Source organism: Thalassophryne amazonica, chromosome 9, assembly GCF_902500255.1.
Source record: "Thalassophryne amazonica chromosome 9, fThaAma1.1, whole genome shotgun sequence".
NCBI classification, from domain to species: Eukaryota; Metazoa; Chordata; class Actinopteri; order Batrachoidiformes; family Batrachoididae; genus Thalassophryne; species Thalassophryne amazonica.
Window position 1 is genome coordinate 52,248,180 of NC_047111.1, and position 22,452 is coordinate 52,270,631.

The 22,452-nt window shown below is 47.3% G+C and overlaps 1 protein-coding gene and 1 long non-coding RNA gene across 3 annotated transcripts in view; one reads left to right on the forward strand and one right to left on the reverse strand.

The window, feature by feature from the left end:
* Positions 1–22,452, forward strand: part of LOC117517120 (rho GTPase-activating protein 26-like) — a 397,059-nt gene that overhangs the window by 132,087 nt on the left and 242,520 nt on the right. The gene's annotated exons all lie outside the window — the stretch shown is intronic.
* Positions 4,596–16,831, reverse strand: LOC117517121. Its single transcript, XR_004562655.1, has 3 exons — positions 16,569–16,831; positions 15,851–16,389; positions 4,596–4,728 (listed from the first exon to the last, which is right to left on the reverse strand). It is a non-coding gene; the product is annotated as an uncharacterized LOC117517121 (long non-coding RNA).

A 22,452-nucleotide genomic window follows, 5' to 3' on the forward strand; every position in this document is an offset into this window, starting at 1 on the left:
GCGAATCGTCCTGGAGATTATTTTGCTTATTAGCTATACAGCTGTATAATAAAGCAAATGGTGACTGGCTTCTAAACACAATTATGACAGAGTTTTTTGGGGGAAAGAGCGAGGAAGAGCCCCGCAGCAAACAGCAGCAGCAGGGAGTGGAGTTTCTTTTTTCTTTCTTTTTTTTACGTGTGCGCGAGCGAATCGTCTGTAGAGAATATTTTATTAATTAACTACACAAATGTATAATAAAGCAAATGGTGACTGGTTTCTAAACACAATTATGACAGAGTTTTTTGGGGGAAGGAGTGAGGAGGGGCCCCGCTGCGCGCGCTCCGCCCCTTTCCACCCCGAAAACAGCTGGAACTACAGCGAACTTCGGTCTATGTACTACTCACCGACAAAACCTTCTATGTGTAACCTGGGCTTAAGAGTGTGCATATCATGAATGCTTGGTCTTGTTGGATTTGTGAGAATCTACTGAATCTACTGGTACCTTGTTTCCCATGTAACAATAAGAAATATACTCAAAACCTGGATTAATGTTTTTAGTCACATAACACTACTACTATTCTGAACACTACTGTACTTTTTGGCTTATGTGCTGCCCTGATCTACTGGAAAATTGGCAAGACAGTGGCATCAAGAACCACAGCCCCTTGCTTGTCCGTCATGATTAACGAGGTTGGCAAGGCAGTGCATTCTCAGACTGTGATGACTCTTGAACTCAGACGCAAATTGGATGACATCTTGGAGCAGATGCGTGCCTTGCAGTTGAAGTTGAAGATTTCAGAGGCTGGTGAATATTCTTAATTCATAATTGGTATTTGGTTGTTCAAGTGGAACTGTTAAAAGTGTTTTTCACTGCTCAAACCATAACACTACAGGCTTATCAAGGCTGAAGGTCAAATTGCCCGACTGTTTTCCCTCCAGAGGAAGGAATTTCTTCGGCCTGGGGATCATTTGGCTGTTTCTTATCTCAATTCACAAAGACAATAAACTCCTTTTCACAGGACTGAAGCATGCTCCACCCCCACCCCCCCACCCCATTCCCCATCAACACTCCCCACTCCAGTGTCTGCTCACGTCACTCCTTTCCCCTTCTGTGGGGGTGGTGCAGTTTTAGATACAGCCCCCGTTCTTCCCCCCAAGCTGACGGCGGCACATCTCAGAGTTGCTGTGTGGCCTTCACCCACTTGCCTCAATTCGGATAACGGACTTCTTCAAACTTACTGTACATAAACAATGTCAAATGTGTATGTGCTGTCTTTAATTCTGATGTGTGCCATTATTATGGTAAACAAGTAATAATTGTGGACTAATTGCTGTCTGAGGTAACTGGAGTGTAAACAGAATTTCTCCACTGTGAGATCAATAAAGTATATCTCTCTCTTTTGTTGCCCCGTCCCAACTTTTTTTAAATGTGTTGCAGGCATCCATTTCAAAATGAGCAATTATTTCCACAAAAACAATAAAGTTTATCAGTTTGAACATTAAATATTTTGTCTTTGTGGTGTATTCAATTGAATATTGGTTGAAGAGAATTTACAGATCATTGTATTCTGTTTTTATTTACATTTTACACAACATCCCAACTTCATTGGCATTGGGGTTGTAATAAAAGTACTTAATTTACTCATATGTGAAGTCATTCTGGGTAAATCGCTGTTCCCTGGCTAATTTTGTCTTTCTGCATCGGTTAAAACAAATCCTTGCATTATTTAATGTGTTGTCATCTGAAATGATTGATTCAGGTCATGACGGAGTGTCCGCTGACATAAACAACAGCTTTACAAATCTTGTATGTTGCTGTCTTGGCTTTACGGTGTTCAGCGACAGAACTGCTAAGTGTGGAAGACACTCAGGCGTCTCACATGAGCACTCCTCATCTCCGTGAGAGACACTCCTCAGCTCACAACACCTCCCTTTCCTCCGCTCTGCACTTCGCAGCAAAGGAGCAGTGATTCACAGACACTTCACAGAGGAGTTTTCCTGTATCAACAAACTGCGGGTGTTATCGCGATTTTTCAGTGAAGTCCAAATCTGTACCATAGGCCAGATTTATACCATGTACTGTTTAAACCAGATATACCGTGCACCTCTACTCACCACTGGGTCTCATACGGATATTGGAAGCCAAATCACTGATATTATCTAAAAATACAGTTGTGAGTTTGCCATCTACAGATGTCACGTAGAGGTAGTGTATAATGGATACTAGAGTCCCAGTGGTATTTTGATTGGCCAATAATAGCTGATATGAGGCTTTCACTCGGTATAGGCTTTATTATTGCTGATATCAAAACTTTTATTTTCCTGAATAAACAATGCAGAAAAACACTTTGGCTGTTGGAAATGTTGTCATTACATAGTTAGTCCAGCAGTGAACATGCCAGCAGCATAATTTGCAGTGCTGTCAAGCAGGCTGGGATCCCCTAATATTGGTGTTGCATCCTTCCCCTCAACAATCCATATTGGTCAGGCTCTAATGGATAGTACAAAATCATGACAAAATAAAAAAAAAGTTGGTAGTGTTTTGCTGTGTATTTTCGTTATATTCTGAAAGGTCCGGTTTGTGTCAGATACATATAGAGGAGGCTGTGGACAAAGGCTATTTGTAGAAGACTGGCACTAATCATGTTATTGTGGTTTCCTCTCTCCTCTCTGTTCTGTTGCCACTCCAGCTCAGTGTAGTGGTTTGTTCAGTCATGTGCCTATCATAGCAAGCCAGGATCCCATTCAGTGAGTTTGTGCTGTGTGGCAGCTGCTTAGTAGATGTTACATAGTCCATGGGGCAAACATTTCAATATAACATTCATGCTGACTCTGTTGGAATTATATTGTAACATTGTTTATGGGAGATACCAAACTACAAATCAAACCCGAGCATTTGAAAAAAAATTCTTATCAGTGAGCAGGAATTTTGGACAAATTTTAAAGGAAAAATGTGTGAAAGAGATAGGTACAATATTCTTGCGTTATGACATGTGATGGAAGCATCTACTGACCGTGATGAAATGTTTTTCCACTTGTGTTGGAATCAGTTTGTGGGGCACCAGTGACAGCTTCAGTGCCGGTGTCACAGATCGAACGGTGCCCCCTAAAAATTGGTCCGCCCTGCCTTCACTGCGCGTGCGTCATTTCTGTACGTCAGCCGCGGTTCATGGATTATCACATTGTTTCTGCTTCAAATTGCACTCCAGTCATCATCTGTCTCAGTGACAGATATCTGAAGTTTTTGTACAACAATCATTTCAACATAAATTCAGCATTATTTCATAATAAAAGACGGAGGAAGCGATCAGAGCGCTGCATCCACACGAGCTGCTGCTGCGTTCACTGTGCCTCTGTCAATTCAAAGCGTCAGTAGCGACTCACCGATTATCGCCTCGTTCCGCTTAAAACTTTTTTTACAATGATTTAAGAGGTTTTACCTGTCACGGGGGGGACCGTTTGGTCGGCGGCACTGGCTCTCAACAACTACAACACAAGCAAAAGTACTCACTCATGTTCTGGCTACTTCCACTTAATCTAAGGGGTTTTTCCTTCTTCTGTCAGCATTTTCCATTGTATCCATTATAGAGAAGAACACTTGTTTCTGATTTTAGATGTCAGGTCTGTCTAAGGGGTAGTTCATATATTCTCTTACATTAACAGTGTTGAAGACAATGTCTTTGAAGTAAGTCGTGGATGTTGTATCATTCTGTTAAAAGTATAGTGTCTAAGATCATTCAGCAGCTGAAAAGTTTAGCTGTGGCTCTTTCTTGTACTTGGCCTTCAAGGCCTTAGTACACAGTGGTCACAAACCCTGTTTCTGCAGATCATCTGAACTTTGAATATCTGAATATTATTTTCAGAGTGTCATGCTGACTTTATGGCTGATCACCTGAAACTGTCTCCACTAGTATTTTCATTTTAATATGCTTTGTGAACCACCAGCAGCCACTCTGCTATGTGTCAGTGTAATCCTGACATGTCTCAGAAGCGAAGCGGAATAGGTCCTGATTGGTACTTGGGTGGGAGTTGTCATAGGATGACCAGGTTCTTTGTGTGTGTGGTCCTTCAGGTAAAACTGGTGTTGCGTCAGGAGGACATCGATGTTCTAAATCCCAGTGCAGATCTGTACTGCACACCCCCTTACCAAAAAATAGTACTTATAAGTATATAAAAAGTAAACTAGAAGTATACTTAAAACATACTTGCATATACTACTTTTTGGTAAGGGCCTGCATGCCTTGCACAGCCTCATTCCACTGTTATATTTATTTGACAGTGAACATAGTTTTGCCCATTTCGTCTATCTGACTCCTTCACTTCCTAACAGAAATATTTTCCCCCTATTCTTTTTATTGTTATTTATGCACCAATTACTTCTTACAGAAGAAGTATTTTTTTCCTTTTCTTTTTATTGTTGTTTATCCACCAATGACACCAGATCAAATTCCTTGTATGTGAGAACTTACTTGCCAATAAATTTGATTCTGATTCTGATTCTGCAATGGATCCACTGTGGTGACCCTGTACAAAAGGGGGCAGCTGAAACAACAACATTGTCTGTCATTCAGTCATTTGTTAGTTATTCAAAGAAAATTTATTTTCCAAGCTTAGCGTTATCTACAGAAGACTGAAAGTTTGGAGCAAATAACAGTGTAGACACACAGATGCTTGTGGAGTCTGTGTTCTCAGCAAACACCATTATAAAATTGGCTGAAGAGTTGGTGTTTTCCTTGAAATTGCAATCTCGGTTCTATTTCATTCCTCCTGACTGCCAGAGGGCGGTGCTTTAGCACCTGGATAACTACATGTGCGCAGCAGAGGTCAAGAATATATACCAACAAAGTCACACCATTGAATGTGACCTGGGTGACGTCACTGGTTGTCTTTATATACCAGACGCACCCAGCGCTCGCTTCTTTTCTACATTCTCGCATTCTTAGAGGTTGAGAACGCATTTACCTGTGATTGCCGCTCTCGCTTGTAGCCTCGCAACCCACCTTCGGTTGGAGCTACGTGCACTACACACGTCCTCCAGAGGCTGCGAGACACGGCTTCACCGTTTTTTGTATTCTTTGACGCCTGTCATGAGTACACCTTCCTAAACGCCGGGTGCGCGCCTTGCCGCTGCCCTGCTGGATATTTTCCTCTGTGCACATTAGCTGTGTTGTTTCGATGAAAGCTGGCTATTTGTTTAGTTGTGTCGCTAACCCCGTTAACTACGTGGTAGTGTGTGTATCAGAACCAATATAGTGTACTGTGTTGGGCTTGCCGTGAGTGTCTTCCACTCCTTGAAGTATTTTGTCTGCACTGCTGCCATTTGATAAGTTTAACAGCTCCGCTAGCAGCTAGTGTCATCGTCGTTGCTCTAAGTGACTTAGCACTTGGGCTGTGAGTTTTTTCGGCTGTGTGCATCGTGTTATTACTGTGGCTGTGAGTGTTTCACGCTCCGGGCCTTGTATTAGCTTTTACACTGTGAGTGTTTCAAGCTCCGTGCCTCGTGCCGAGTCTGCGGCTGGAGTGCTTCACGCTCCGTGCCTCATGTCGAGTCTGCGGCTGTGAGTGCTTCACACTCCGTGCCTCGTGTCAAGCCGACGGCTGTGAGTGCTTCACGCTCCATGCCTCATGTCGAGTCTGCGGCTGTGAGTGCTTCATGCTCCGTGCCTCGTGTCAAGTCGACGGCTGTGAGTGCTTCACGCTCCGTGCCTCGTGTCAAGACGACGGCTGTGAGTGCTTCACGCTCCGTGCCTTGTGTTGCTATTTACACTGCGTGTGATTCATGCTTTGTCTTTCCATTTGTAACCATCAGGGCTTGTGTTAGCCATCTGCACGCAGTCCACAATGTTTACAGGGCCTTTGTTGCATGGCTATAGTACCTGTTTGGCTCCCTTAAGCCCAGATGTTGGACATATGTTTTGCCCCTCCTGTCTTGGGATCAGACACCTGAGGGAAGCCCTGACTGGCGATGCCTGCCTTAATTGTGCCAGCATGCCACTGGCAGAGAGATCTGCTAGACTTGCGGCATTGGAAAGTGGAATATCTAGTGCGACTTTGGCCTCCAGCCCCAGGAAGGACCCAAAGCAACGTAAACGCCCACATGCAGGAGCCCCTTCTGCTAAGAAGGTTACTCATGACCATGCTTTGGCTGAAAAGGTCGAAACGTTGACTTCTGAGTTTGCTCAGATTAAGTCCTTGCTTCTGAATCTACAGCCTCAGGATGCAGTGACAGTTCCTGCTGTCCCTAATGAGGCTGATCAGACCAATGTAGTTACTCAGCAGGAGGACGATGTCATGTCTATTGCTGCAACTGATTCCTTGTACATGACAAGTGATATAAACTGTGTGGAGGATGAGGATGAGAGGAGTCTTTCTCCAAGCCATTCATTAGTGGGCTCTCATACCTCCGAGGCAGAGTCCATGCCGCAAACCGAACCTGGACTATCCTTTGTCAAGCAAGCTGTTCAGTTGGCTTTATCCAGGCTTGGGGTCGACAATCCCCCTGCGGAAACCACCGCTTCAAGTGCCTTTTTCAAAGTCACTCAGAAGCCTGATTTCAACGTTCCAGTTTCACAACCATATATCGAGGAGCTCCACCGATGTTGGGCGGACCCCAAATCATTGACCCATCTATCACAGGACTGCAGAGCCCTTAGCTCTATGTGTGATTCAGCGCAGTATGGTCTGAACCATATGCCCGCCGTTGACAGCATTATTGCGAACCTGGTTGTGGCTCCAGCTGATGCTGCTCGGCCGGATGCCCGCTGCCCACGCCCTCAGTGTAGGGTCACTGATGACCTCCTCACCAAAAGCTATGACATAGCTGCTCGCATCGGTTGCCTAGGCAACTCACTGTCCCATTTAGCCCTTGCCCTCTCAAAGTCTTTGAGGGAGGCAGAGGTTGATGATGCTACGCAAAGTCTTAGTGATGCCTCACTCCAAACCTTTGCTTATATGTCCAGAGAGCTTGGCAGACTGATGTCAACCCTTACCATCACTAGACGTCAGGTGTGGCTTGCGCAGTCCCCCCTTTCCGAATCCTGCAGAGGCACACTCCGTTCGCTGCCGGTTCTTCCAGGCCAAGTATTTGGACCTGCGGCCCAACAAACTTTAGAGCGTGCTGTCGAGGCTAGTAAATCTCGGCAACAGTTTGTTGACCTACACCGGTCTTCCAGACCTCAGCCAGTCAGACGTGCTACAGCTTTTCACTCTACATCCAGGCTTCCGCCGACTCCCAGAGCTGCACGTGCTTTTGCAGTTGAGGGCCAGCTCTCCCAGCAGCCTGCCTTTCGTGAGCCTACGGGCAGACCCCTGAGAACTGAACGGTTTCGCAGAACTTCCAGTAATCGCACCCAGAGGTCCTCAGGGATGCGAGGCAGAGGTGGTCGGGTCTGACTGCCAATGTTTGGCCCCCAGCCATTTTTCACAAAATCAACTCAGCCACTGGGAGGCTCAAGTTCAAGACCCATGGGTCATTTCAACGTTGTTCGAAGGTTACAGAATTCAGTTCAGATGTTGTCCTCCAAAGTTCAATGGGGTGAGGATGACTGTTGTTTCCAACTCGGTGCAGTCTGCTGCCCTACAACGGGAGATTTTGGAACTCCTGGAGAAGGGGGCCATAGAGCCAGTTCACAGATCAGACCAGCTCAGGGGGTTCTATTCAATTTACTTCCTTGTTCCAAAGAAGGATGGCGGCTTTCGTCCTATCCTCGATCTCCAAAGTCTGAATCGTTATATCAAAGTGCTGCAGTTTCACATGCTCCGCACAGTAGACATCCTTCAAACTATCACACCAGGAGACTGGTTCACAAGTGTCGACTTAAAAGATGCCTATTTCCATGTGCCAGTGGCGCCTCATCACATGCAGTTTCTCCGCTTTGCTTTCGAAGGTCAGGCATACCAGTTCAGGGTGCTTCCTTTCGGCCTCTCTCTTGCCCCTCGTACATTTACCAGATGTATGGCTGCAGCACTAGCCCCACTGCAAGCTCTTGGATTAAGAATCCTACCCTACTTAGACGATTGGCTTGTCTGCGCTCCGACTCAGGAGCAGGCGCACAACGACACAGCTCTTCTACTGAACCATATCTCTCATTTAGGACTCACAGTGAACTTTGCAAAGAGTTCTCTTGTTCCCAGTCAACAAACAACATTCATCGGCATTGCCATCAACTCCCTGACTATGACTGCATCGCCATGCCCGCAGAGAGTGGACGATGTAATTCGTCTCGTCTCACACATTCAACGGGCTGTGACGCTGCCTTTTGGTTTGCTGCTCCGGTTGATGGGCAAATTGACTGCAATGTTGCTAGTGGTACTTCTGTTCTTACGTTCTTACGTCTCCTACAGATTTGGATCAACAACCTAGGCCTCAACTCGAAGTTGCATCAGCACAGGCTTGTACGACTCTCCAACCAGTGCCTTCTGCACCTCAAACCCTGGGGGAACGTAGACTTCATCTGCAAGGGTGGCCCTCTAGGCTCTGTTCCTTCTCGCCGAGAGGTGGTTGTTACAGATGCATCACTCAAAGGTTGGGGGGCCGTGTGGAATCACAGGATGGTGAGGGGTGTCTGGAGTCCCCAGGAGAGACTCCAACACATAAACGTGATGGAGCTTCACGCTGTGCGACTGGCTCTCAAGCATTTCCTCCCAGCCCTGAGAGGAAGACATGTTCTTGTCCGGTCGGACAACACGTCAACAGTCTATCACATAAACCATTAGGGGGGCACCAGGTCCAATCACTCATTGGCAGAAACTTGGAAGCTTCTCTTATGGGTGTTGCCTCGCCTTCAGCGTGTCACAGCAGTTCATCTGCCCGGTGTACAGAACAGCGCAGTGGATTTACTCTCCAGACACAAACCACCACCGGGAGAGTGGAGACTGAACCCGATTGTGGTCCAAATGATCTGGCAGAAATATGGTGCAGCGGAAGTGGACCTTTTCGCTTCAAGCACCTCGACACGTTGCCCACGATGGTACTCCCTCTTGGAACCAGACAGCCCGCTGGGGCAGGATGCATTGGCTCACCCGTGGCCGGATTGCCTCCTTTATGCCTTCCCTCCTCTCCCGCTGCTGATGTTGACACTGCACAGGATAGATCAGAGCAGCCACAGGGTGCTGCTGATTGCTCCATTCTGGCCTGGGAGGATTTGGTTTCCCATGATTTACAAACTCCTCGAGGGAGAACCTTTGGCTCTCCCGGAGAGGAAGGATTTGTTGTCACAGCTACAGGGGAGGATTTGGCACCCTCACCCAGAACGCCTTCAACTGTATGTGTGGCCGTTGAGGGGCCAGACTACTTGTTAAGTTCTTGTGACCAGGCTGTTGTTCAGACTATCCTTAATTCACGTGCTGCTTCTACCAGGGCTTTGTATGACAACAGATGGAAGCTGTTTGCGCGGTGTTGTGAGAAACAAAAGTTAGACCCAGAGCATTGCCCTGTCTTCTATCCTCGAGCCTGCCCACACGTCACCTTTGTGATTTGACTGTAATTATATTCTGAGATTGTCTGTATTTCGTTGTGCACATTTCACAACATTAAATTGTTACTTTTTGGCTCATCTATTGACCGTTCATTTGCGCCCCCTGTTGTGGGTCCGTGTCACTACACTTTCCCAACAGGATATCTCGGCCAGCGTCATGGACTCCGAGGGGCGTCACCCAGCTGTTGAATGACCAATGGGAGAGCAGGGAGCGCAGGCGTCTGCAGGAGGCGTGATTGGTAAGCTGCAGCACATTCTCACCACCTTTACGGCTCGGTTGGATCAAATGACCGAGCAAAACATCCTCCTGAACCGCAGGGTGGAGGCTCTCTCCGCGCAGGTGGCGGCGAGCGCTCAGGGCACTGCTGCAGCTCCTCCTCCTGCCGACCCTGTGCAGAATATGAACGTTTCAGTGGTGGTTCAACAACCCCTCCCACCATCCCCTGAAGCATACATAAGCCCTCCTGAGCCGTACGGAGGTTGTGTGGAGACGTGCGCGGACTTTCTCATGCAGTGTTCGCTCGTCTTCGCACAACGTCCCGTCATGTACGCGTCAGATGCTAGTAAAATAGCTTATGTGATTGCTCTGCTTCGGGGTAAGGCACGCGCCTGGGCTACGGCGCTCTGGGAACAGAACTCACGGTTGTTATCAGCATACACTGGGTTTGTGGGGGAGTTCAGAACAGTGTTTGATCACCCTAACAGAGGAGAGACCGCTTCAACAATGCTGCTGTCAATGCGACAGGGGCGCCGGTGTGCAGCCGAATATGCAGTCGACTTCCGCATCGCGGCTGCGAGGTCCGGCTGGAATAACGTTGCGCTCCGCGCCGCCTTCATAAACGGACTGTCATTGGTCCTGAAGGAGCATCTGGTAGCTAAGGAGGAATCGCGGGATTTAGATGGGCTTATCGATCTTGTTATACGGTTAGACAATCGGTTGGAGGAACGCCGTCGGGAGCGAGGCGAAGGACGTGGCCGGATATGCGCCGTCCCTCTCCCTTCCGGGTTCGAAAAGGGGCCGCCCTCCCCACGCTCCACAGCCACAGCGCTCTGTGGGGCAACAGTTCCCCCTGCTGACGTTGTTAGGGAAACGCACAGGGCCAAAATGAGGAGGCTGATCCGCGGGGAGTGTTTTCTCTGCAGCTCAAAGGAGCACACACAGAAAAACTGCCCCAAACGGCCACAACAACAACCGCCCTCAGAGACTGGGCTAAGGGGGGGTCAAAACATTCACGTGAGACACACACAGATTGCCACACGACTCCCAGTTACAATCCTGAGCGGGGATTTAACCCTTCAAGCCCCAGCACTGGTGGACACGGGGTCAGAAGGGAATTTGCTAGACAGCAGATGGGCAAGGGAGGTAGGGCCCCCTCTGGTGCCGCTTCCTTCGCCATTGCAGGTGCGGGCACTAGATGGCACCCTCCTCCCTTTAATCACACACAAGACACAACCAGTAACTCTGGTGGTGTCTAGAAACCATCGGGAGGAGATTGAGTTTTTTGTAACTCCTTCTACCTCCCGTGTGATTTTGGGCTTCCCATGGATGTTGAAGCACAATCCCCGGATTGATTGGCCGTCTGGGGTGGTGGTTCAGTGGAGCGAAACCTGCCATCGGGTGTGTTTAGGATCCTCGGTTCCTCCCGGTTTACAGGCTAAGGAGGAGGTCAAAGTCCCTCCCAATCTGATGGCAGTGCCGGTTGAGTACCACGATCTTGCTGACGTCTTCAGCAAGGATCTGGCACTCACCCTTCCCCCGCACCGTCCGTACGATTGTGCCATTGATTTGCTTCCAGGCGTTGAGTTCCCGTCCAGCAGGCTGTACAACCTCTCACGACCTGAGTGCGAATCAATGGAGACCTACATCCGGGACTCATTAGCTGCCGGGCTGATCCGGAACTCCACCTCCCCGATGGGGGCAGGTTTCTTTTTTGTGGGCAAGAAAGATGGCGGACTCCGTCCATGCATTGATTACAGGGGGCTGAATGAGATTACGGTTCGCAACCGATACCCGATGCCATTGTTGGATTCCGTGTTCACCCCCCTGCATGGAGCCAAATCTTTACTAAGCTGGATCTTAGAAATGCGTATCACCTGGTTCGGATCCGGAAGGGAGACGAATGGAAGACGGCATTTAACACCCCGTTAGGTCACTTTGAGTACCTGGTCGTGCCGTTCGGCCTCACCAACGCCCCCGCGACGTTCCAAGCCTTGGTTAACGACGTCTTGCGGGACTTCCTGCACCGATTCGTCTTCGTATATCTGGACGATATTCTCATCTTTTCTCCGGATCCTGAGACCCATGTCCAGCATGTACGTCAGGTCCTGCAGAGAACCGACTGTTTGTGAAGGGCGAGAAGTGCGAGTTTCACCGCACGTCTTTGTCCTTCCTGGGGTTTATCATCTCCTCTAACTCCGTCGCCCCTGATCCGGCCAAGGTTGCGGCGGTGAGAGATTGGCCCCAACCAACAAGCCATAGGAAGCTGCAACAGTTCCTCGGCTTCGATAATTTCTATAGGAGGTTCATTAAGGGCTACAGTCAGGTAGTTAGCCCCCTGACAGCCCTGACCTCTCCAAAAGTCCCCTTCACCTGGTCGGATCGGTGCAAAGCCGCATTCAAGGAGTTGAAACGACGGTTCTCTACTGCGCCAGTTTTGGTGCAGCCCGACCCTAGCCTCCAGTTCGTGGTTGAAGTGGACGCCTCTGACTCAGGGATAGGAGCCGTGCTATCCCAGAGCGGAGAGACCGATAAGGTTCTTCACCCGTGTGCCTACTTTTCACGCAGGTTGACCACGGCTGAACGGAACTATGACGTCGGCAATCGGGAACTTCTGGCGGTGAAAGAGGCTCTTGAGGAGTGGAGACATCTGTTGGAGGGAGCGTCTGTGCCGTTCACGGTTTTTACTGACCATCGGAACCTGGAGTATATCAGGACCGCCAAGCGGCTGAACCCCAGGCAAGCCCGCTGGTCACTGTTCTTCGGGCGTTTTGACTTCCGGATCACCTATCGCCCCGGGACCAAGAACCAGAGGTCGGATGCCTTGTCCCGGGTACACGAAGAGGAGGTCAAGACTGCACTGTCGGATCCACCGGAGCCCATCCTGCCTGAGTCCACTATCATGGCCACCCTCACCTGGGACGTGGGGAAGATCGTACGGGAGGCCCTGGCACGGAGCCCGGACCCAGGAACAGGTCCGAAGAACCGGTTGTACGTCCCACCAGAGGCCAGAGCTGCAGTCTTGGACTTCTGTCACGGTTCCAAGCTCTCCTGTCATCCAGGGGTGCGAAGGACCGTGGCAGTTGTCCGGCAGCGCTTCTGGTGGGCGTCTATGGAGGCCGACGTCCGGGAATACATCCAGGCCTGCACCACCTGTGCCAGGGGCAAGGCAGACCATAAAAGGTCCCAAGGACTTCTCCAGCCATTACCTGTGCCTCATCGCCCCTGGTCCCACATCGGCCTGGATTTCGTCACGGGCCTCCCGCCGTCCCAGGGCAACACCACCATCTTCACGATAGTGGACCGATTCTCCAAAGCGGCCCACTTCGTGGCCCTCCCGAAGCTCCCAACAGCCCAGGAGACAGCAGACCTCCTGGTCCACCACGTCGTCTGTCTGCATGGGATACCCACCGACATCGTCTCAGATCGTGGTCCCCAGTTCTCCTCACACGTCTGGAGGAGCTTCTGCCGGGAACTGGGGGCTACTGTGAGCCTCTCGTCCGGGTATCATCCGCAGACCAATGGACAGGCAGAACGGGCCAATCAGGAATTGGAGCAAGCTCTACGCTGTGTGACGTCCGCACACCCGACGGCCTGGAGTAAACATCTGGCCTGGATCGAGTATGCGCATAACAGCCAGGTGTCCTCTGCCACAGGCCTCTCCCCATTTGAGGTGTGTTTGGGGTATCAGCCCCCGTTGTTTCCCGTGGTGGAGGGAGAGGTCGGTGTGCCCTCGGTCCAGGCCCACCTGCGGAAGTGCCGTCGGGTGTGGCGCTCCGCCCGTTCTGCCTTGTTGAAGGCCCAGACGAGGGCGAAGACCCATGCAGACCGCCGGCGATCCCCGGCCCCTGCTTACCAGCCCGGGCAGGAGGTGTGGCTTTCCACAAAGGACATTCCCCTCCAGGTGGACTCCCCGAAACTTCAGGACAGATATATCGGACCATTCAAGATCCTCAAACTCCTCAGTCCTGCCGCAGTGAAGCTCCAACTCCCGGCTTCACTGCGGATCCATCCGGTTTTTCACGTGTCACGAATCAAGCCTCACCACACCTCACCCCTCTGTGCTCCCGGACCGGCTCCGCCTCCTGCTCAGATCATCGACGGGGAGCCGGCTTGGACGGTGCGCCGGCTCCTGGACGTCCGTCGGATGGGCCGGGGGTTCCAGTACTTGGTGGACTGGGAGGGGTATGGACCCGAAGAACGCTCCTGGGTGAAGAGGAGCTTCATCCTGGATCCGGCCCTCCTGGCTGAGTTCTACCACCGTCACCCGAACAAGCCTGGTCGGGCGCCAGGAGGCGCCCGTTGAGGGGGGGGTCCTGTTGTGTGTGTGGGCCGCCAGAAGAGGAGGTAGTGCTGGCCCACCACCAGTGGGCGCCCTGCCTGAAGTGCGGGCTTCAGGCACGAGAGGGCGCTGCCGCCACGGACACAGCCGGGGGTGACAGCTGTCACTCATTATCTCTTGACAGCTGTCACCCATCTACTCAACATCATCTCACTCCATAAAAACCAGACGTCATCTCCACCTCGTTGCCGAGATATCGTACTTCATTGGAGGTAATATCCTCAGCCATTTGTGTTACTTATAAGCTGTATATTGTGAGTGTTTGCAGGAGTACCGGTCCCTCTTCCTGTGGAGGCTGAGTGAGTGCAGGACGGCACTCTTTTCCTCTGAGGGATCACTGTACATTCATCAGCGTATTGAGTGAGAGGTGGAGGTGGCATTCCCACCGTTGTTGTTACTGGGTGTGCACACACCTACACTTGACTGTCTTTGTTCTCGCCAGCAGTACCAGATCCGACAGTCGGGGACGGTGATCACCTGGGAATTCGGGACTTGGCGGCTCCAGTATTTACCAGGTTCGGTGGCGGCGGAAATCGTGTGGTTCCGGCTCTTCTCAGGACAGACGTCTTCTATCCTCGAGCCTGCCCACACGTCACCTTTGTGATTTGACTGTAATTATATTCTGAGATTGTCTGTATTTCGTTGTGCACATTTCACAACATTAAATTGTTACTTTTTGGCTCATCTATTGACCGTTCATTTGCGCCCCCTGTTGTGGGTCCGTGTCACTACACTTTCCCAACACCAAGGCTTGCATGGTGTTGGTCCTTCATGGGACCTTCCTCTAGTCCTGGAAGGTTTAAGCTTATCCCATTTCGAACCAGTTGAAAGTGCTGATCTTAAATGGGTGTCAGTGAAGACTGCCTTTCTACTTGCACTGTCTTCGGCTAAGCGGGTGGGAGAGCTCCATGCCCTATCAGTCGCTGGGGACTGTTTGCGATGGAATTCTGACAGATCTGGGGTTACGCTGTGGCCTAATCCGTCCTTTTTACCCAAGAGAATTTCAACTTTTCATGTTAACCAGCCAGTTTCCTTGGCTGTGTATGTCCCGCATTCTGATCCAGGATTATCTGTTTCAGGTTCCCTGTGTCCTGTCCGAATGTTGAAGCAGTACATTAGTGCGACTGCCGGGATCCGGAAAACGGATACCCTGTTTGTGTGTTACGGTGATCACAAAAGAGGCTGTGCTGTCTCAAAGCAGCGACTCTCGCATTGGGTCGTGGATGCCATTTTACAAGTATACAGGTCCAGAGGTCTTCAGCCTCCTAAGGTTACGTGCCATTCCACCAGAGGGGTGTCCACCTCCTGGGCTGCACTGAGAGGTGTCCCTTTGAGTGATATTTGTGCTGCTGCTACGTGGGCTTCGTCCTGTACCTTCGCCCGCTATTACAGACTGAATGTGGCCGCTCCTCCTGCGGTGACTTCGGCGGTGTTGTCTGCCTCCACTCCCCACTGCTAATGCAAGGTGAGTGTGACTCTTCGTGACCTTGTTGGTATTAAGTCATCCAGGTGCTAAAACACCACCCTCTGGCGGTCAGGAGGAATGAAATAGAACGAGAGTTACGAATGTAACTACGGTTCTATGAATTCCAGATGACCGCCAGAGTTGCTTGTCACTCAGAGTCTTGCGAGTTCATTCCGAAAAGAAGCGAGCGCTGGGTGCGTCTGGTACATAAAGACAACCAGTGACATCACCCAGGTCACATTCAATGGTGTGACTTTGTTGGTATATATTCTCGACCTCTGTGCTGCGCACATGTAGTTATCCAGGTACTAAAGCACCGCCCTCTGGCGGTCATCCGGAATTCATAGAACCGTAGTTACATTCGTAACTCTCGTTTTACCCATAGTTGGGCATTTCTGGCCCTGTGTTGTCCATTCATATTCCAAATCATATTGTCCCAGATTCCTGTAGCAGATTTTTTCCAGCGCCAGCTGGCAACCCACAGGATGATTTCACCCTTCTGTTGCCTTTTTTTTAAACAACAAAAAAAAGATAGAGGGCAAGAGACAAAAACCTCCCTGGTTGTCTCTGTTTGCTTTGACAGCAGCAGGCGTGGCAGTGCCAAAATGAGAGTGAGGGAGAGGGTGAAAGAGGGTTGCTGAGGTTAACAGAGGAATAGGGAGAAAGAGTGCCACTAAGCATACAACCAAGACCAACAACAGAATACACTGTCAGACAAAATAAAAAAAATAAAAAAACAGACGAGCAAAGATGAAAGAAAAAATAATGAACTAATTAAAAATAATCCATGTGCTTCTTGTCATGGCCTTGGTATCTTTGTGCCAGTTGCTATGATAGGACGGCTTTGTGGCTTCAGGCAAGAGACAAAATCTAGTGACAGTCCCAATGATGTGCAGTGCTTCTTGCTCTCTGTGCCCAGAGGTGGGACAAAGTCACCGTCAAGTCACTCTCAAGTCATTAATCTGCAAGTCCCATGTCAAGTCTCAAGTCAGCTTGCAAACAATTGGTGGTCATTATGACTTGAGACTTGACTTGGGACTTGTAGATTGATGACTTGAGAGTGACTTGATGGTGACTTTGTCCAACATCTGTCTTTACCTATTACACATTATTATACAGTTCATAATACTTGTGCTGACTCCATACATTGCAAGTACTTTTTCTTAGCACAGATGAAAGCTTCAGAGTTGTTAGATGTTTTAACAAATAACTCAGATGGTTGCATTGGTCTCTACAAATTAATACATTTTCCTTGAACAAGACATTGAACCCCAAAACTGTTCAGCCTTGGGGTACAGTGCCCCCATAGTGTGACCAAAATTAACATTGGAAAATGTGTACAAAATGACGAGAAAGGCCAGTTTTCATACCTTCCATACATATATGGATTAAACTGCATACATGTTGAATTATTTACTGTTACTAATATGACTGATTTAAAAAAAAAAAAAAATCTGTAATATTGTATATAGATTTAAAAGCAACAGATTGGGGGATGTAATAGTGTTGCAGCTCTCATTTTGTCACAAGGCATAAATAAAAATAATTATGTTCTAAAATAAACAAAATTAAAATAAAAATAAAATAAAAAATAAAAAAATTTCTTTTGATACCGGTGTCGCAGACCGAATGGTCCCCACTGATGATGCGGTTCACACATTAATACCTCGTTTCCGCTTCAGACTGCACTCCAGCCATCATCTACAGTAGTGTACAGAATTATAGTAGTGCTATGTGACTAAAAAGATTAATCCAGGTTTTGAGTATATTTCTTATTGTTACATGGGAAACAAGGTACCAGTAGATTCAGTAGATTCTCACAAATCCAACAAGACCAAGCATTCATGATATGCACACTCTTAAGGCTATGAAATTGGGCTATTAGTAAAAAAAAAATGTAGAAAACATGCTTTTCTCTTTGAAAGCCTGAGGAAAATGGGCCGTTCAAGACATTGTTCAGAAGAACAGCGTAGTTTGATTAAAAAGTTGATTGGAGAGGGGAAAACTTATATGTAGGTGCAAAAAATTATAGGCCATTCATCTACAGTGATCTCCTATGCTTTAAAATGAACAAAAAAACAGAGACGTATGGAAGAAAACGGAAAACAACCATCAAAATGGATAGAAGAATAACCAGAATGGCAAATGCTCACCCATTGATCAGCTCCAGGATGATCAAAGACAGTCTGGAGTTACCTGTAAGTGCTGTGACAGTTAGAAGACGCCTGTTTGAAGCTAATTTATTTGCAAGAATCCCCCGCAAAGTCCCTCTGTTAAATAAAAGACGTGCAGAAGAGGTTACAATTTGCCAAAGAACACATCAACTGGCCTAAAGAGAAATGGAGGAATATTTTGTGGACTGATGAGAGTAAAATTGTTCTTTTTGGGTCCAAGGGCCGCAGACAGTTTATGAGATGACCCCCAAACTCTGAATTCAAGCCACAGTTCATAGTGAAGACAGTGAAGCATGGTGGTGCAAGCATCATGATATGGGCATGTTTCTCCTACTATGGTGTTGGGCCTATATATCGCATACCAGGTATCATGGATCAGTTTGGATATGTCAGAATACTTGAAGAGGTCATGTTGCCTTATGCTGAAGAGGACATGCCCTTGAAACGGGTGTTTCAACAAGACAATGACCCCAAGCACACTAGTAAATGGGCAAAATCTTGGTTCCAAACCAACAAAATTAATGCCTCGCAGATGTGAAGAAATCATGAAAAACTGTGGTTATACAACTAAATACTAGTTTAGTGATTCACAGGATTGCTAAAAAAGCAGTTGGAACATAATAGTTTTGAGTTTGTAGCGTCAACAGCAGATGCTTTATTATTAGTGTAACACCCCCTTTTCTACTTTTTTTTTTTACTAATAGCCCAATTTCATAGCCTTAAGAGTGTGCATATCATGAATGCTTGGTCTTGTTGGATTTGTGAGAATCTACTGAATCTACTGGTACCTTGTTTCCCATGTAACAATAAGAAATATACTCAAAACCTGGATTAATCTTTTTAGTCACATAGCACTACTATTATTCTGAACACTACTGTATCTCAGTGACAGTTTATCTGAAGCTTTTGGACAACAGTCATTTCCACATAAATTTAGCATTATTTCATCATAAAGGTGGCGGAAGCGATCAGAGCGGTGCAGCTAAATAAGCTGCTAGCTGATGTGTTCACTGTATGTCAGACATTTGACAGTGTCACATAATTTCTCCTCGTTTCTACTTAAAAATGACTTTAGAATGATTTAAGAGGTTTTTACCTTTATCATCTGATGGTTAGTAATCCCATTAATCCATTTGATTGCTTTAGGTGAAGAGACTCTGTCTCAGACGTGCTGCTGTGGTCCGAAATGACGCATGTGCAGATGCAAAAGGCGGACAGATTTTTAGGGGCGGACCTTTTCGTCTGCAACACCGGCCACAAGTAGGGAAGAGTCAGGAAGTCAGTTGGGAACCACATAGGACTGATGGTCATGTGTTGAAGTTGGCAACTGTCACTGAGAGGATGACACATCAAATGAATTCAAGGACCACTGGGAAAAATACTTTTTCAGGACCTTATGCTGAGGTACTATCAAATGGATATCACCTAGAAACCTAAGGTGATGGCTGGTTGGTGGCTGTTATTTGTGTAAAAGATTCAGGAGGTGAGGAACAGGTTTAAACAGGATCAGTGAGCTTTGGTGCTGCACATACTTTGTCAGGCTCTTAAACAGTAGTTCTCCTCTGGTTATTGATAGACACTCCTAAAAACAGCCTCCAGCCAGGAAACACTTGATCATGGCCGACAGAGGCAGGCTGTTGACAGCCCAGGCGCAGCTATGCATTTCTGTTTCTCGGTTGACAGAAGTAATTTCTTTAAAATACTCACACTAGACAAGCTCCAGATGTAGCTCAGCTGACAGAGGTGGACAAGGGAATTGCCTGCAGGCAGGTATGCTCTTAGTCTTTTTTCCCCAGCCAACAGAGGTGGTCTGAAAGTTTGCAGCTGGAGTAGTTCATTGACCCTTGAATTACACAGAGGGGTCCAGACTCTTTTCAAGAACCAGGGTAGACATCCTCAGGAGCCAAAAGGTGTACAGGTATGGACTCTGGAATGGCTGGTTACAGAAAAAGAGATCTTGGCTTTCATACCGCACTGCAAGAGGCAAGTAGGAGGTAGCTTAGCCTTATTTTGCAGGATGTGGCTTGGACTTTCACTTGGCAGAATATTGCACAGGCTTGGCAGGACATAGATCAGACTTGCATTGGATGTAGTTATGCAAAAGTGGACAATAGCTGTAATAAGACAAATAAGTCCTATGGAACTTGAGCCTAGAATCTTGATGTTTGATGTTTGGTCCTCAAGATGTTTCACCATTCATCAAAGTGACTACTACAGTCTGCTACTTGGAGAGCCTTCATTGTTCTGTGGCAAGGTGGTAATAACCTTGAAGATCAACATGCTGGGACGTGGAGGAAGAGGACTTTGGTGTATGCTGAGTTTAGAGGCATGGACAAGCAATCAGGAGATGTTATGGTAGCAGTTCCAACATGAACCCAATATGCAGGCAGCCAAATGGCAGGTATGGTGAAATAACATGAACCCAATATGCAGGCAGCCAAGTGGCAGGTATGGTGAAATAACAGGTGTTTATTGTCCAAGCACATAAAAAAAGAAACCCACAACAATGTGAGTACAAAAATCCCAACTCGTGAAAACCTTTCCAACAAACAGAGTGGGAACCCGGGGGGGGGGGGGGGGGGGGGGGGATAGGAGTAAATAACATGTAACTAAATCCACATGCAGACTAAAATGACAGAGATGACAGGAATTAAACACACTACAAAAAATAGACACATCAGCAACTACAGCTTAACAAAAAGAACTGAATACTTACAACAAGTGCGCCGGAGGAACCAAACGAGAGAGAAGGAACTACCACTTGAACTGGGAATCAGTGCTGGCTTAAATACACAGATGGTAATAAACAAACACACAACAGGTGCAGAGTGTGACAGTAGGGACAACCGGAACTAAAGACACACGTGAACATACCTACAGAAACTAACAAACACAAGGTAATTCAAAACTCAACCAAAGTCTGGGAGTAAGTGGAACTAAAAACAACAACAGGATAATAATACACAATCTTAAACAAAACAATCAAATAACAAACCAAGAAACAAATTCAGAAAACTAACATGGAACTCAAAAGTGTACACAGTGCCAAACAGGGAGACAAAACAGAACTCATACTGAGGATATACTGACAAAAGCCACAGAGAAAAGGACAGAGGACAGATTAGGAGGACAAGGACTAAACAGACTACAGGCATTGGCAGGGGACAGACCACAAGGATGACAAACACAGATGACTGACCAGGACCGGGGAGTGAATGCAACAGATACAAACAAAAGGACACAGACAGAAACTAATCACCAACAGTACACAAACAAAGAACAGACCACAAAATAAGATGACGGCATACACAAGGGACAAACCATAACAGGAGATTAATAATTTCTGAGATTAGCTGGGGGGAAACCAGAACAAGAGGTGAGTGTTTAAACCACACCTTGTATTAATGGAGGTCAGACAGGTAAGAATGATTAAGCAGAAGAGTCCAACACAGGGAACGACCTGAGGGACTGAAGTGGAAACTCTCCAGACAAACATGCAAGCTTATTATGTAATACTATAAATACCGCATGGAATAATAGGGAACAAAGCAAGTAACTTGAAACTTTTTATATAAAATGGCAAAAAAGGTCACTTCCATTCTAATGTGTAAAATATTATTTTGTGATTGCAGCTTGAAATCGTTGCACTTCAGCTGTTTTTCTGCTTAGTTTCTTGTATTCACCTCACTGAAACTAATGTACATTGCTTTTATTTTCGGTTTGTCACACCTGCAGCTGTTCTTCTCCTTCAAACTGACACCTCCTTCTGGTTTGAAGGAGGTGTGAGTTCTCCTTTTTTGTTCTCCTTTTTTCATCGACTGTATTCAGCTATTGTTAATCACTGTGCTGGAGTCTCACCTCTATTCTCCCAGTTTCAGATGAGCATGTAGGATCATTTATTTGTTATACTCGTATTTCTTAAAGGGCATGCCACATGCTTTTTAACGACCCAATTAGCAACACAACATCAAGGTACTCATGATCGTATGTCTCCATGCACACATGCACTCAGAATTAGTAGTTTCTGATGTTTTTTTATTCCTCTTCCGAAATGAGGTAACAGGTGCATTTCCGGAAAACGTCTCAATCACCAATTCTCAGCATTTCTCTGCATGTGACATAGTTAAGAGCAAAACAGAAACATCCCAGACAGAGACAGACGAAGCAAAACGAATGGGGTTCTGTCCAATAGCGACGCTTCTGAGTTTTTTTTTTTTTTTTTTTTGAAAGCAGTGACTCAGATTTACAGAGGAGACGACACACTTCACCCTGAAACTCTTAACTTTTTCAGAGTCTGTCAGATTTTGGAACTTAAAGTTTCGTGACACTGCTGTTTGTATGGCAGGATGCTGGTTTACTGAAGCTGTGATCATGGACATACCTGGACATGCAGATGTATGTGTGTTATTGGGAAAACTCAGAAGACGCTATTTTCAGGATATAATGGACTCTCTAATGTGCCACAAGGCAGAGCTGTGATCGGACATTATGCACGTGCGCGTTCCGAACCTGAGAGCAAGTGGACCTGGACATTATTCCCTCGCCGAGTGGAACTTGAAAATGATCTCTGGCTGTGGATCCGAGTGAGGATGAGTGGACCGATCACACGCGTGCATGAAGGCTTGTTTTTGTTGTGGACTAATTTGGAAATCTTTACACTGGGGTGAGTGGAATGTTAATATTTTTTTTTTCATCTTTTGCTTTGTGTTCTTTTCAATGGAGCTTTCAATGAAAGTACTTTTTTTTTTCTTTGAGAGAGTCTGTGGATGTGTGTGTGTGTGTGCGCGCGTGTGTCT